We start from the raw sequence: 8,140 nt of genomic DNA on the forward strand, positions 1-8,140 counted from the left end.
AGGATGGCAGGCGGCTTCTCCACCCCGTCCTGCAGTCACTGCACCTGACGGCTTGGAGGCTGTGTGGCTAAATGCCCTGGAGAGCCAGTGCTCCCTTCCTGTGCAGCAGATTCTGCTTGGCAGTAGAAAGCCCTCTACCAGGGTGGCCTATATGGCCAAGTGAAAAAGGTTCTCGTGTTTGTGTGAACCCCGACAGGTGCGGCTGGGCCAGGCCCTGGTGCAGGCCATTCTGGAGTACCTCCTGCACCTCAAGCAGCAAGGGCTAGCCCCGTCCGCACTCAGAGCGCACCTGGCGGCCATCTCCACCTTCCATCCGGGGTTCTCAGGAGGCTCGGTGTTTTCCCACACAATGGTGAGGCGGTTCCTTAAAGGGTTGGAGAGGGTGTTCCCAAACTCCTGCTCCCCAGTCCCTCCATGGAACCTTAACCTGGTCCTTTCTAAACTCATGGGACTCCCTTTTGAGCCCCTCACTACCCGTTGTCTCCTCCACCTTTCCTGGAAGGTGGCGTTTCTGGTTGTCATTACCTCGGCCAGAAGGATGTCTGAGCTGAGGGCTCTCACCTCTGAGCCACCAAATAGTGTTTCACAAGGACAAGGTGCAGCTCCGGCCGCACCCCAAGTTCCTCCCTAAGGTGGTGTCCCAATTCCATCTGGGACAGGACACTTGTCTTCCGGTGTTCTTCCCGAAACCCCATATGACCCGAGTCACCGCAGCTTGCGCACCCTGGATGTGCGTTCTATTTGGAGCGCACCAAGCCCTTTCGCAAATCCGTGCAGCTGTTTGTGGCTGTGGCTGAGAGGTTAAAAGGCCTCCCAGTGTCGGTGCAGCGGATTTTGTCTTGGATTACAAGCTGCATCTGGGTGTGCTATGAGCTCACAGGTGTTCCAGCCCCGGCGGTCACAGCCCACTAGACCAGGGCGCAGGCGACTTCCACGGCGTTCCTGGCACAGGTCCTGATCCAGGAGATCTGCAGAGCAGCCACTGGTCCTTGGTGCACACCTTCACGACCCACTATGCGGTCAACCAGCAGGCCAGAGAGGATGCGGCAGTTGGCAGAGCGGTCCTCTGAGCAGTTGTTCCGTGACTCCTACCCTCCTCCAGAGGTAAGCTTGTAATTCACCTAATGTGGAATGGACGTGAACAAGCACTCGAAGAAGAAAACGGTTACTTACTTTCTCATAACTGTTGTTCTTCGAGATGTGTTGTTCACGTCCATTCCACCCCCCCCCGCCACCCTCTGTTGGAGTTGCCGGCAAGAAGGAACTGGAGGGGGTCGGGCTGGCGGGGGTATATATGCGGGGTGCAGTGGCGCCACTCGGGGGGCCCGCCGGCCCGCTGGGAGCCACTAAGGGAAAAAGTTTCCCACGCTCGTGCATGCGGCGTGCACACACCTAATGTGGAATGGATGTGAACAACACATCTCAAAGAACAACAGTTATGAGAAAGTAAGTAACCGTTTTTTTTCAAGAGCAGTAAAGCTACAAGCACTGGTTCTTCTTCTAGTGCTTGCTCATGTCCATTCCATATTAGGTGGGTGTGCTCACCACATACACCAGTGCCAGAAGTTTTTCCCTCAGCAGTATCCTCTGGAGTGGTGCCCACATGGTGTGGTATAAGGGGCACTGCCAGCTCTCCCCACCCTCAGTTCCTTCTTGCCGCCAGTGATGGTGCTGGAACATGTGCTGCTTCGGCTAGCGTTGTCTTGTTCTTTGTTCGTACGAACTCTGTAGAACTTGTAGTATAGTTGTAGATAGTTGTTGTTACAAGTTAGTTACCCTCAGTAGTAGCTTTGAAGTTCTCATAGTCCCAAGTGGGACTCAGCTGGGGGATGGGGTGTGCCCTGATCCCCACGTTTTAAACCCTGCGACCACTGCAAATGGCCTATGCCTGTCAGCGATCTACATACCAGCTGCCTAAGGTGCTTAGGCGAGGGGCAAATAAGCGACAAGTGTCCTATCTTCAAGTCCTTCAAACCTAGGATGAAGAAGGAGTGCGATATCCCTCTAAAAGTGCTCCTAATGGAATCGGCACTCCAGCACCGGAGCAGCGGTCCAACTCCGCACTGAGCACTGTGGCCTCCGTGTGCAGTGCTTTGGTGGCACCATCCACGAGCTGGCACCAGTCCCCCTCCACAGCTCCAGTCAAGAAGCCAAAAAAGACTGTGAGGGGAAGATCTGCCTCCCAGAAGGAGAGGGCTGGGAGAAAGCCAAGATCCGTACCAGAAAGCTCAACGCCCTCTTTGGGAAGTAGGGCCCCAGCTCAGGTCGAGCAATGCAGCCCATCCCATACTTTGCCTGCAACTCTAGATAGCGGTGCTGGCCCCAGCCAGCTTCAGGTGCCGTCAACGCGGGAAGCCTTTCAAGCAGCTCAGGAGATCCTGATATTCCCAGTGGCACCCGCACCGGGTCCAGCGGTACCCTGGTCTTGAGGAAAACCTGCATTGGGACCTATGCATATGTCCCCGCCTCAGTGGCACCGTTCCCCATTGAGGGGGACGTCCTCTCATCGCTTGCCAGTCCAAAGCTGTCAAGCCTCAGGACTGGACAGGCATGCTCAGTGGAGCCCACTTCAGTCTCTGCAGCAGGGGCACCAATCGAGGGACCTGAGGTATACCTCGCCGGTGGATTGGCGCAGACCCTCTGAGGCATGTGGCACCTGGCAAGAACACTGGGACTGGCCCTGACCATCTCTAAAGGCCCGGTGCTGTTCACGGGACTGATCAGGGATCAGAGACCACTGATCACCAGGCCGTCGTCACCCATCTCCAAGAAGTAGGTTGCCCTACTCAGGAAGGTCTTTCTGGCAACTGGCCCATAGTAGCTTCCAGTTCGACGTCCCAGTAGTGGTCAAGTAGCTTGAGGCGTGGCTCGCTGGGTGTCCGACGCAGATCCGCTGAATGCCATCAGTCCCCAAGACCCTGACTAAGACGCCAGCCTCACTTGGACAAGTTGGCTTCAGGACGCAGTGACTGGCACCAGTCAGACAAGAACCGTCGCTCCACCCGAGACTGGTTGCCTGGTACCGACTGCTCCGCTTATAGCTCCTGCATGGAACGAGGCTCCCTGACTGCAGGACAAGCCCTGGTACCTATGGTGCCACCTACATCATCTGCACCGACGCCTGTCCCATGGCCCCAGGTGCAGTGGCTGGTGCCATGGCAACCTTCCTAGGCTGTTCAGTCGGTATTGGGAGCCTCAGAGAGGCCAGTGGTATCAGTGTCCCATCCTGCTCCGGTGCTCGAGGATCAAGGGAAGCAAGCTGCTGGGCCACCAATGGATGTGGGGGTTCCCGCGGCACCAGTATTATCCTTGTTGTCGCCAGATGAGGCTATCACGGGGCCCCCTCACCAAAAACACCAAATGGATGACACCAAAGCACACCAGAGACTTTTGAAGAGGGTTGCTTTCAACCTGGGGCTTCAGGCAGAGGAATTGGAAGAGCCCTCGGACTCTCTGTTTGACATCCTCTGTGCCTCGGCTCCTGCCAGGGTGGCCCTACTCGTTCATGAAGGGGTTTCCAAAATCACTAATGCCCTGTGGCAGACCCCTTCTTCCCTGGCCCCTATCTCTAAAAGGGCTGAATGCAAGTACTTCATGCCAACCAAGGGGCATGAGTACTTATACTCCCACCCAGCCCCCAATTCCCTTGTAGTTGAGGTGGTTAACCACAAGGAGAGGCAGGGACAACCCAGGGCCACCCCCAAAAATAAAGACTTGAGGAGGCTGGATCTCTTTGGACGTAAGATTTATTTGTCTTCCAGCCTTCAGCTGAGAGTGGCCAACCACCAAGCCCTTCTTGGCCAGTATGACTTCAATATGTGGCAAGCCATGGCCAAGTTCGAAGGGTCACTTCCCAAGGCTTCCAAGAAGGAATTCAGAGCAATCCTCAATGAGGGCACGAACGCAGCCAGGGCAGCCCTCCAGGTGGCATCAGATGTTGCTGATGCTGCTGCCTGCACCATGGCTTCCGCTATCTCCATGCAGCAAGCCTCCTGGCTGCTCCTCTCTGGCTTGTCCACTGAGGCCCAGCAGTCAATGCAGGACTTGTGCTTCGATGGCTGGGCCACAGCAGCATCAGGGCCTGGGGAGCCAGCCTTGGCATGACCAGCCCCACAAACAAGCCAAGGGCTACAAGCACTGCCCGAGCTACCTGCCTCCATCCTCTGCCCTGGGCTCAATCTGTACCAAACAAGGGGCCAAACAGTCCCTCAGAGGGTGTGCCAGATGGTGACCGACTAGACTGTTCCCCCGATCCATCTTTCCCAGTGTTCTCCAACTGCCTTTCCCCTTTCCTCCCTGTATGGATGGCTAATACTTCCTCAGCACAGTGGAGCAGGGTTATACTCTCCAGTTCCTTTCCTGGTCAACTTCCCTTACCCTTTTCGGAGAGCTGGAGTACTGGGGTCAATTGGAGAGCTCTCTGCCATCGATTTAGCAGGTCTTCACTAGACCCGCTAAATTGATTTCTGCTGCATCAATCGCAGCAGAGTCAATCTCCCTATAGTGAAGACCAGCCCAGAGATGGAACGCTTGGTGTGATGTCAAGCTCCCAAATTAACTCAGTCACTTAAGTTAGTTAAAAAGGCCTTTGGAACTGGTATTTCTAAGTGATGCTGTGATGTTACCCGTAAAGGTTCCCTAGCTAACGGCTGGAATTCAAAATACCATCACCGGTGATCACTTCACATACCAATGAAAAGCAGCTGGTCTTCAAAATAATTCCTTTGCAATTGCCTTTTGTTTAATATTATCTGCTAGAATGCTAAGTCTTGAAGGGAGAGCATCAGTCGAAACACAATTTGGTGTTAACTCAGTTCCCAGTGGTCAATAACTCCTGTCACAAATATTGACATTGAAATGGAGACTTATTTTCATCCAGAAGCTAGACCAGTGGTTCTCAGCCCACGGCTGCTTGCAGCCCAATCAGCACACTGCTGCAGCCCATGTGACATTCTCAGGGCCATGCAGGTAGTGTATATATTGTATGGATGTGGTCCACATAACACACAGAGAGCTGCATATGCGGCCCACAGGGGTATATTCGGTTGAGAATCACTGAGTTGGACCCTGGCTTGAATGGACAATAGAAAATGAACAAGAGTTGTGTCAAGATTAGAGTGATCAGATAGAAAGTGTGAAAAATCAGGACACTTGTTTTTTGGGGGGGCAGGATGGGAAGAGGGGTATAGATGCATATATAAGACAAAACCCCGAATATCAGGATGGTCCTCATAATGTTGGGACATCTGGTCATCCTAGTCAAGGTCAGGGTTGAAACATTGGCAGGGGATGCAGACAGGCCTGCCGATGGGGGGGCAAAGGCGGCAATTGCCCAGGGGCCCAGTTTTGCATGCCTAGGAGCCCTGCAGCCCTTTAAAATCACCCGGGCAGGCCGCAGGGCTCCTAGGCATGCACAACTGCTCTGGGCCTCACACTTTGGGGGGCCTTGTGGGCCAGCACAATTTGTCAGCGCGGTCAGCCCCGGAAGTGATGGGCAGTCCCGAAAGTGACGGATTCATCACTTCTGCCTTGGGCTTCCCCCCTGCCCCTCCCCGGGGACGGCCCTGACCCTGTGGCCCAGAATTGCTGTCAGCAGGCCTGGATGCAGGGTAGAAAGGGGGAGTTTGCAATGTCAATATTTGTGCTGAGAATAAATACAATATATGGGGCTCCAGAGCTGTAAATCTAGGACCTTTTAAAATGATTATTTAAGGTTTCCATATTTACCCTGAAAATGAAATCTTCCCTTTGCTCCCTATATTTTTGTGTTCACATTTTTCAGTTACACAGCCTCTGCTCCTAACTAGGGCAAAAATTCTCCTCTCTGATCTGCAGTGCAGATCTATTACCCTTTACCCGGATCTTCACTGCATATAGCAAAAATACAACACAAGCAGAGATAAGGATAAGATTTTGTCATGGATATTTTTAGTAAAAGTCACGGACAGGTCGTGGGCAAAAAAGAAAAATTCATGGAAGCCGTGACCTGTCCGTGACTTTTACTAAAAATATCCGTGACAAAATATTGATCTGCAGGTCCCCACATGGCCTGAAATGGGGCATCCCCGCAGGGGGTAGGAGCTTCCTGCAGCAGCTGGGGGCTGCGGGATACCCCTGCTGCCTGCAGCTCTGGGCGTCCCCTGCTGTCCATGGGGGCTGGGAGCTGTGGGGTGCCCCCACCTCCTGTGTCAACCAGGAGCTGCGAGGTACTCCTGTCACCCACAGCTCCAGGGAACTGCAACTGTGGCGAGTTTGGGTGTTCCCCCATGGCCCCAGTGCCTGGGAGCTTTGTGGGGTGCCCCTACCACCCATGGGGGCTGGGAGCTGCAGGGTACCCCTGCCACCCGCAGCTCTGGGGTCCAGCAGCAGCTGGGAGCTTCGGGGCTCCCCCACCACCAGCAGCTCTGGGGGCCCCCATCGCCCACAGCAGCGGGGAGCAGCAGGGTACCCTGCTACCTGTGGCAGCTTGGAGCTCCGGGGGCTGCCAGAAACAGCAGGGGTACCCCACAGCTCCCTGCCCTTGCAGGTGGCAAGGGACCCTGCAGCTCCCGACCACTGCAGACTGAAGTCATGAAGGTCACTGGAACTCATGGATTTCGTGACTTCCATGACCTCTGAGACATAAACGTAACCTCAAGTATAGAATATGCAATAACATTCCACAGTTCTGAAAAGACTCACCAGATGTGAATGAACGGGGAGAATTTTGCTAGATGTCTCCAGATATCACCAATGCAGACTCTGAGCACTAATTAATCAAAGGAAGAAATCAGGAAATTACAAATAATAAAAAAAATGAAATTAGAAATCAGAAGAACCCACCAAGAACTGTACTGAAAAGTGATAGCTGTTTATAAATGTGTGTTTTAACCAAAGGCAAAATAAGAACACAAATGGACAATCAGTTTTCTCTTGAAATACAGGGATAAAACAAATCTCTCTTTGCTGTCAAAGATAAAACGTCATTGGTTTGTAGGCCAAACCAAATTTTTACCCATTTCTTTAATTCTCTGCTGGCTTCACAAAGACCCCTTAGACATAGTCTGCAGACCCCCAGAGGTCTCCAGACCCCTGATTGAAAACCACTGGCCTAGACAAAGGTTGAGTCCAGCTGTTTCAGCTGCATTACCCAAGGTGCCCACTTGAGGCACTGCTATTTTAATACACTAACCAGAATGGTCTTGAGGATATTTTTAGAATGCTAACTGCACAGCAATGAATAATCAAGGGTAGGGAGCTGAGCTACATTATCCTGCAGGTCTTTGGCTTTGGAATTCTGCTGAACTTTGCATTTTCCTACAAAGGCTAAACATAAGTGATTTTTTTAGATCTCACACACAGCACTGAGGATAACATTCAGGTCCTCGCTTTCAAATATTTTTGGCAAATGAGACTGAGTGTTCATAGACAATAGTAACTGCTTACAAGGTGCTTGTAGCATAACATCATCATACGTGGGTACTGATGTGTGTATGGGAGAGTGTATACATACACTCTCCTGCCCCAGGAAGTGGTAACGGCGTGCTTTCCCCACATACTGCATTTATAAAAGTTAGTGGTCAGCCCACAGAAGGGAAGGTTGTTTTTGAGGCTAAACTAATTAGCCTGTGAGTCAGTCGACAAGATTCTAGTTTTGTCATTTATTTGCTGTGTAACCCTGAGCTAAGTCACTTATTCTCCGATCGCTCCGTTTTCTGCATCTGTAAAATGGGGATAATAATAGTGATGTACCTTATAACTAGTAGTGAGGATAAATTCACTAATGTTTATAAAATGGCTTAAGAGTCCTGGGTACCACGCACTTTAATTATCTATATCTATATATCTGTCTATCTATATAATTTCCCACTGGACATCATGGAACTTGCACATACTTATAGCAGAATTTGGCTTGAAGACAGAAGATCTTAATGTTTTCTTGTTTTGTTGGCAGTAAGATCCCTCTGCTGCCCTTATATATACAGGGGTGAAGGTCACCCTCTTTGCACAAAGCCTGATTAGCTGAGAGGAAGGATGGTCCAGTGTTTAGGTTACTTTGCAAATTAATTGGTTCATGTCCCTGCGTCATCACAGACCTTGGACACTTATCTTCTTGATGTCTCTGTTGCTATTTGTAAAACAGGGACCATAATACTTTCTT

The sequence above is a fragment of the Eretmochelys imbricata genome, chromosome 3 (assembly GCF_965152235.1).
Source record: "Eretmochelys imbricata isolate rEreImb1 chromosome 3, rEreImb1.hap1, whole genome shotgun sequence".
In the NCBI taxonomy this organism is placed as follows: Eukaryota; Metazoa; Chordata; order Testudines; family Cheloniidae; genus Eretmochelys; species Eretmochelys imbricata.